The 9115-nt window shown below is 40.5% G+C and overlaps 1 protein-coding gene across 1 annotated transcript in view; it reads right to left on the bottom strand.

The window, feature by feature from the left end:
- Positions 1–8555, bottom strand: part of LOC140453389 (transcription cofactor vestigial-like protein 2) — a 60899-nt gene extending 52344 nt beyond the window's left edge. The window contains exon 1 of the mRNA XM_072548001.1: positions 8339–8555. The gene's annotated coding sequence lies outside the window, so the exon portion shown is untranslated. The remainder of the gene's footprint in view (positions 1–8338) is intronic.
- Positions 8556–9115: the final 560 nt, after the last annotated feature.

A 9115-nucleotide genomic window follows, 5' to 3' on the forward strand; every position in this document is an offset into this window, starting at 1 on the left:
CTGAGGGCATTGCTGTGGTGTTTGCAGATGACACAAAAAATGGTGAGGGACAGGTCATATTGACGAAGTGGGGAGGTGCAGAAGGACTTGAACAAATTACGAGAGTGTGAATCGTGGATAGAGTGGATGTGGAGAAGGCACACCTGAAGGCACAGCCTCAGAGTAAAGGGATAACCCTTTAGAACTGTGATGAGGAAGACTTTCTTCAATCAGAGGGTGGTGAATCTGTGGAACTTTGCTGGAGAAGACTCTGGTGCGGCCGCATCTGGAATATTGTGTGCAGTTTTGGTCGCCATACTATAGGAAGGATGTGGAGGCACTGGAACGGGTGCAGAGGAAGTTTACCAGGATGTTGCCTGGTATGGTAGGAAGATCCTATGAGGAAAGGCTGAGGCACTTGGGGTTGTTTTCATTGGAGAAAAGAAGGTTTAGGGGTGATTTGATAGAGGTGTACAAGATGATTAGGAGGTTAGATAGGGTTGACAGTGAGAACCTTTTTCCACGTATGGAGTCAGCTATTACAAGGGGGCATAGCTTTAAATTAAGGGGGGGTAGATATAGGACTGATGTTAGGGGTAGGTTCTTCACTCAGCGAGTCGTAAGTTCATGGAATGCCCTGCCAGTAGCAGTAGTGGACTCTCCCTCTTTATGGGTATTTAAGCGGGCATTGGATAGGTATATGGAGGATAGTGGGTTAGTGTAGGTTAGGTGGGCTTTGATCGGCGCAACATCGAGGGCCGAAGGGCCTGTACTGCGCTGTATTCTTCTATGTTCTATGTTCTAAGGCAGTGAAGGCCAAGTTATTGAGTGTCTTTAAGACAGAGATAGATAAGTTCTTGATTAGTAAGGGGATCAAGAGTTACAGGGAGAAGGCAGGAGAATAGGGTTGGGAAATATAACAATCATGATTGAATGTGGAGCCTAATTCTGGTTCTATATCTTGTGGATTTATTTTCTCATGAAGGAAATTAAGAATGAGATTGCAAATACTTGGAAATATGAGATAAAACAGGCTGAGTCAGTGAGCTAAAATTGTTCCCAACAAAGTACTATAAATAGCATTGCAAACAACCTTCAAGGTTTTTTAAAAAATAAATTAAAACATAAGTCTTGTGCCTAAATTAGGTCATTTATCATTCACTCAAATCAAAACACAAGCTTTGGGTCTGGAATGCACCATTTATATGTCAATGGATTTGAAATGAAACCAGAACATTTTTCCGGATTAAACCAAGACCCGGACCACAAGACCAGGTTTCAGATTAATGACAGCAATTATAAGATGGCACTGACCAAGATGAATTAACCTATCAAAGATACATGATGTCTTAAGAGCGGTCAGTGCAGAGCACTAACAACTTGCAGGAATGTATCAGCCTTAACAAATTAAGTTATCACAAGTCACTTTATGGAGCATTCCAATGCAAAGTTTGATGCTGAGCCATAGCAAGTGATGTTCAGAAAATTGGCTGACGGCTCGTTTGAAGAGGAATGTTCTAAAGGAGAGAAAAGAGACAAAGGCAGCGACGTTTGAATAGGGAAATTGAGGAGTTCAGGAGTGAATTAGGTGAAGATAAACCAGCAATTAAAATTGTCTGTAGAAAATGATTCAGCATTATTTTTCCAATTTTAGATACTCCCACTGAATATTGTATGTGCAACAGCCAATAGGAATTTGATATGTTACGACAATAACAACACTGCAAAAAAACTTCATGAATGGGAAGGGTTCAGAGGGGTCAAGTGCTGGCAAATGGGACTAGATTAGGTCCGGATATCTGGTCGGCATGGACGCGTTGGACCAAAGGGTCTGTTTCCGAGCTGTACATCTCTATGACTCTATAACTCTATGTAAAATAGTTCAGAATGCCCTGAGGTTGCAACAGATGCTATACAGAGGCTTTGTGGTAATGCTAGTAGACCAATGGTTCTGAGTGACAGGCAGATATGCTTGGATCCTTTGTTCAAATCCCACCATGGTAGCCAGTGGCATTTAAATTCAATTAATGAATCTGGAATATGAAGCTAGGCTCAATGATGGTGATCATGAGAATGGTCATTGTTTCCTATCAAAATTCATGTGATTCACTAATGTTCATTCGGGAAGGGAATCTGCTGTTCTTACCTAGTCTGATCTACATCTGACTCCAATGAAAACCAATAGAACTGTGGACGCTGTAAATAAGATACAAAAACAGAAGTTGCTGGAAAAGCTCAGCAGGTCTGGCAGCATCTGTGAAGAAAAATCAGAGTTAATGTTTCAGACCCGGTGACCCTTCCAGTTCTGAGGAAAGATCACCTGACCCAAAACGTTAACTCTGATTTCTCTTCACGGATGCTGCCAGACTTGCTGAGCTTTTCCAGCAATTTGTGTTTATGTTTCTGACACCAATGAGGTTTCCTCAATTGCTCTTTGAAAATGGCCAAAGAAACCACTCCGTTCAAAGGCAATAAGGATGGGCAATAAATACTGGTCTTGACAATGTCTCCTATTTTCAATGAAAGAATTAAGAAAATACAAATGTAAATTTTTCCTTTGTTTCATTTGTTTCACCTTGTCTCAGCTCCAACATTGTCACAGCAGCAAGGAAAATCTATTACATTATTGACAAAATGTTTTATTGTCATCCTTTTAAATGGATTTGCATGTACAAACCCACCAACACTCTCAAACAAAAACTAACAAACTTAAAAGACCCAGTACAACCCATGGACAAAACCAACGTCATCTACAAAATTCCTTGCAAGGACTGCCACAAACACTACGTAGGACAAACAGGAAGAAAGTTAGCCATCAGGATACACGAACACCAGCTAGTCATAAAAAGACACGACCCAGCCTCCTTCCCTGGTAGCCCTACACACAGATAAAAAAAGCTACCTTTCCGACTGGGACAACACATCTATCCTGGGACAACACATCTATCCTGGGACAAGCTAAGCAAAGGCATGCCAGAGAATTCCTAGAGGCCTGGCACTCCAACCACAACGCCATAAACAAACACATAGACCTAGAAGCCATCTATCAACCCCTCAGAAAACGAACAGGAAATGACATCACCACAAACCTCAGGAACCCCATCCAGGAGAAAAATATAAATAAAAAGCAGGAGACAACAGTTAAAAATCACGCAACACCAGGTTATAGTCCAACAGGTTTAATTGGAAGCACACTAGCTTTCGGAGCGTCGCTCCTTCATCAGGTGATAGACGATCACCTGATGAAGGAGCAGTGCTCCGACAGCTCGTGCTTCCAATTAAACCTGTTGGACTATAACCTGATGTTGTGTGATTTTTAACTTTGTACACCCCAGTCCAACACCGACATCTCCAAATCAGGAGACAACAGCTTCGCTTCACTTGGAGGTCACCACTGATGATGTTACCTAGCCAGGTAACGGAACATCTGGATATCAAACCTACAGCTCAGCGAGCAAACCTACACCCTAAACCTCAACCTGAGCTACAAACCTTCACAAACCTTGCATTTGCACATATGTTCATCTATGCCCACGTTGGAGAGATAAACTGATTAATTGAAATAATTCATGTTAAACCTCAGTATAAGAATATGACAGTTAGATTAGTAATTCAGATTTGTGTACAATATGCCATGCGCCTTTCACTTTAGCAACATAGGAATACTTTCAAGGCTTATTGTATTGTGAAAGGTCATACACAGTAGCTTTGGAGTCTTCAGTGCATCCACATTTTCCATATCTGTCACTAACAGCTATGTTTGTTTCTCTATGTTGCATTGTAGTTAAGTGGCAAGTAGCATCCAGAAGAACATTTATTTTATTTACCAGGTATATCCAAGTTTCAAACTCAGATTTCAATAAGGTCTTGAGGTAGTTATAGGATAATTTTGTGCAAATGTTTCACATGTTCACATTGAATGCCTTTCTCTGCAATTTTAATGTAAGTATTATCAGTTTAAAATAAATATAGAAGTTAAGATACATCAGTACTGGTCTGCATTCTATTGTAAACCCTTTTCTGGAATATGGAAGCAAAATATTCACTATTGACAGCAATTTAATGATAATTTGGGTACTTAAATGAGAAAGTATCATTTTTCTTTTATTGGTAAATCGAGTTTGACTGTTTCTTCATAACCCTGATGAAAGTTACATTTCATGATTAATTGCAGAAACATTATGAACATCGATCATTTTGATTGACAGACTTAAAAATCCATTTTAAAGCCACAAAAGCTATGTCCTAGCAATAAAAGGCAAGTATCTCCCCAAATACAATAAGAGTTTGAGATGGTTGCAAGATAAATTTGTGTGAGTGTTTGACACATTCGTGTTGAATGCCTTGTTCTGTTATTTTAATGAAAGCATCATCTGTTTAAAATAAATGGGTTAGCACCGAGTTAATACTGTTGTTAAAATAGTGCAGGAAGAAATTTTATACCAATGTTAAATGATTCTACACAATTATCCCATGGTGTAACTTCAAGGCCTGTTAATATTTAGACACTATTTTCATGTCCTGACAGGATTTAATTTTTTTTAATGTTTGCCAATCAACACAACACCTGGTTCCAATTTTCTTGAAGTTGTTCTATGAATCATTTCAACACCTTAGCTGTTTGAAACATTTAGAATTGTTAGAACTTCTCCACTTGCATGTAATACCATAAAACCATAGAATTGGTAAAAGAGGTCGGCCATTCTGCCCCTCAACCCTGGCTGATCTCACATTCCTCATGTTTTAGTAATCTTTTCTATAGGCTTGATATCACCTCATGGCTTTCATGTTTAAATCCCAAGATAAAATCTGCATTTCCATTAAGCTGTTTTTATGGACAGTTATGAGAAAGTGAGGACTGCAGTTGCTTGGGATCAGAGTCAAAAGTGTGGTGCTGGAAAAGCACAGCTGGTCAGGCAGTATCTGAGGAGCAGGAGAATCGATGTTTTGGGCATAAGCATGTCTGGCAGATGTTATCATAATCTTAAGGGCTCATGCCCGAGACGTCAACTCTCCTGCTCCTTGGATGCTGCCTGACCTACTGTGCTTTTCCAGCACCATGCTCTCGGCTTTTATTGACAGTTGCCAGTCTGAATTTTTGCCTTTAATGACTTATGAGCCTCTCCCCCAAATTTCCTCAACTCAATTCACAGGACAGGAACAGAGCCAATCAGAGTGTAACTCGTGCATCTTAATGTGCAGCTCACTCTTCAATCTATGTCGCCCATATTCGAAAATGTTGAAAATTGATGGCTCCAGAGCAATTAAGGATACTCAATGCATTAATAACGTGTAGAAGCTGTGAACAGATATAACAGAACTAATTTTATACCATGTTTGTTACTGAATGCACCACTGATATGTTCAAACAATCCCTCATATGACAACTTGCAAGACAGGTATTTCTTCTACCATCCCTCAAAGTGTCTGGAAACATTCCCATCTCATTGATTTATATTGAGAGGGGGCCTCAGTATATTCCCTGGGCTGGAATTGCTTGTTTGAAGTAAAAGTTGAAAACGTCTGGAAGGTTTTAATCATGATAACAATGCAGCTTGGAAGGTGAGTCTACAAGAGAATAGTTTGAACACAACTACACTATTTCGTAAAAGATTATGATAACATCTGCCAGACCTGCTGAGTTTCTCCAGCAATTCCTGTTTTGTTGGTTTCCAATCTCATGTACTGTTCTGCTGCAACGTCATTAACTTGAATTGTTAACTCTGGTTCTCTCTGCACAGATGCTGCCAGACCTGCCGAATTTCTCCAGCATTCTCTGCTTTTATTTTGGATTTCCAGCATCTGCAGTATTATATCTTCAAATCTTTTTCAGACCTGGTTGATCTCAGTAACTTGATTGAACTTTTTGAAGAAGTGCCAAAAATGATGGATGAAAGTAGAGCAGTGGACATTGTCTACATGGATTTTGGCAAGGCTTTGGACAAGGCTCCATATGGTGAGCAAGGTTAGATCACATGTAATCCAGGAACAGCTAGCCATTTGGAGACAGAATTGGCTTGAAGGCAGGAGACAGAAGGTGGTGATAGGGTGTTGTTTTTTGGACTGGAGGCCTGTGATGAGTGGTCTGGTGCAAGACTCGGTGCTGGGTCTACCGCTTTTCATAATTTATAATAAATGATTTGGATGTGAATATAGGAGGTGTGATGAGTAAGTTTGCAGATGACACCAAAATTGGAGGGGTAGTGGACAGCAAAGAAAGTTATCTCAGCGTACAACGGGACCTTGATCAGATGAGCCAATGGGCCAGGGAATGGCAGATGGAACTTAATTTAGATAAATGCGAGGTGCTACATTTTAGAAAGGCAAATCAGGGCAGGACGTATACACTCAAAGGTAGGGCCCTGGGGAGTGTTGATGAACAAAGAGGCCTTGGAGTGTAGGTTCATACTTCCTTCAAAGTGGAGTTGCAGGCAGACACGATAGTGAAGACAACAGTTGGTACACTTGATAAACACCGAAAGAACAGTGGATGCTGTAAATCGGAAACAGAAACAAAAAGCGCTGGAAAGGCTCAGCAGGTCTGGCTGTATTTGTGGAGAGAAATCAGAGTTAACATTTTGGACTCAGTGACCCTTCCTCATAACAGGGTTTATTGGTCTTATTGTCTTTATTGGTCTGTGCGTTGAGGATGAGTAGTCAAGTCATATCTGTACAGATCATTGGTTAGGCCACTTTTGGAATACTGCATTCAATTCTGGTCTCCCTGTTATAGGAAGGATCTCATTAAAGTCAAAAGGTTTCAGAAAAGATTTCGAAGGATGTTTCCAGAGTTGGGCGGTTTGAGCTACAGGGAGAGGCTGAATAGGCTGGAGCTGTTTTCCCTGGAATGTCGGAGGCTGAGGGGTGACCTTTTAGAGGTGTATAAAATCATGAGGGTCATGCATAGGGTGAACAACCAAGGTCCTTTCCCCAGAGTGTCCAAAATTAGAAGGCATAGGTTTAAGGTGAGAGAAGAAAGACTTATAATGGACCTTAAGAGCAATTGTTTCATGTAGAGGGTTGTGGAGCGAGCTGCCGGAGGATGTGGTGGAGGCTGGTACAATTACAACATTTAAAAGACATATGAATAGGAAGAGTTTAGAGGGTTATGGGCAAAATGTTGGCAAATGAGACTAGATTAATCTCAGATCTGATCAGCATGTTACTTGGATCGAAGGGTCCATGCTGTACAGACGTATGACTCTCTGATTCTATGATTTCGGATGGTGTTATAGTATCCAATTAAGCAGACAGTCATTCACAAAAGAGACACAAGCAACTCCTCTGGACTATGTACTTCACTGTGTCTTCATGGTGGGATATTCAAATGTCTTCTTGCATGGCCACCCTCATGTATCCATTTCTCAGACATGCAGTTGGGATTGGGTTCTGTGGAATTTTTCCCAGGTGCTCACTCCTGGCACTCTATTACTTATCATCTCTACCAGTATGTAGCACTGGAGAGGGGTTATTCAAGGTATTTCACTGACACCAATCCTCTTTTGTCATTCCTTTATCTTGGACCTATCTAGTAATTAGTGGTCAAGGATATACCACCAAATGATACTTACAGCAGAAGATCTGTTCTTAGGTAACAAGAGGCTTTATTATATAATGGCAAGCAATACAACAACGTTAGATAGGGCATTGTTATTCGGTCGACATGATGGTGTAGTGATAATTTCATTGGCCTAGTTATCCAGAGAACCAGACTAATTCAATGGAGACATAAGTTCAAATACCACTACAGTAGGGATTTCGACTTAAATTCGATTGATGAAGTCGAATTGAAAGCTAGTCATTGTGAAATTATCAGGGAAGAAGATCTGCTGGTCTTTATCCATCCCCTACACATGACTCCAGACCCAAAGCAATATGGTTGATTCTTACTTGTTCTGTGAAATGGCTGAGCAGCTACTCAGTTCAAGGGTATTCTGGGATGGACAACAAAGGAGTTGGTACAGTCACATGCACCCCTCTGGGAAACTAGAGTAGAACTCCTTCACTCCACCCACAGAATCCGCGATATCAATAGAATGTGTGGAACCAATATAACGTGAACATTAACCTTTTCAGAACCATTTATCAGTTCAATGTTTTGAGTGAGTTAAAATTGGTCCTATGAACAGGTCACAAAATCTAACTTGCAAGGATCCCACAGACAATTCCTAGAGAGTCAAACTATCACTTAAAGTAAAACTGACAATGCAAAAGTTGTACTTTAGTACCTAGGATGAGTAAGTTTAATAAACATAAACTACACATAAGACATTACCTATATAAATATAAGACATGCTATTTTGCAGTTACATTTTTGCCTGTGAAAGGATGTAACACCTCACACAGAGAGATACAGTACCTTAACCTTCAAGCAATTTCAAACTAAGACTTCAGCACCAATTTTCCACTTGACAATGGTATCCCAGGATTTTGCAATGAATCTCCTGCTGTGAAAAAGATTCTCCTTGGTGTCAGCACTTGGAAAGCATTAGTAATGTTTATACATCTTCACGAGTAGGAGAGAAAAAACTGCTCAGAATGAGTGAGAATACTAAAGGGCTCCATGGAACCATGTTGATGCAACAGCTCGGATGTGCGCGTAGGGTCAAGATGAGTTCATCCAGTGTTCAAGCCAAAAGCAAATGATAAACATTAACATGAACTGCTTCAGGCAGACTTAGATTGTTTTGTAAATGTGTACTGTCATATATTGGGCTGATAATTTATGATGGTTTAAATGTCGTATTCATCAGAGTTGCCTCCATAGATGGGTGTCATCATTTACTGTTTGCGTGAATGAGGTCACCGTCCATTTATAACTTGAGGCTTGCTGCCAGCCTGTCAGCATCTGCCTCTGATGTGACAGCACCATTGGTGTTTTAAATCACCTAGTCATGTGCTTGCATCCTGGTGACCTGGGGCCCAGGCGTAAACTTAGAAACTTACCCTGTAATTCTAGTCGAGAGGCATTGGTGGGACAGCTGAAGAGAAATCACAAGGACATGATGTAAGTCTGTGCTGTGAATATGTTTGACAGCAGTTAGACAATTTGGCAGCCCATGTTATCGCCTTTTGATTTATTGCAACAATCACATCTTGATCTAAGAATGCCTAGTTTAACACCAAGCATTCCATA

The sequence above is a fragment of the Chiloscyllium punctatum genome, chromosome 27 (assembly GCF_047496795.1).
Source record: "Chiloscyllium punctatum isolate Juve2018m chromosome 27, sChiPun1.3, whole genome shotgun sequence".
NCBI lineage: Eukaryota > Metazoa > Chordata > Chondrichthyes > Orectolobiformes > Hemiscylliidae > Chiloscyllium > Chiloscyllium punctatum.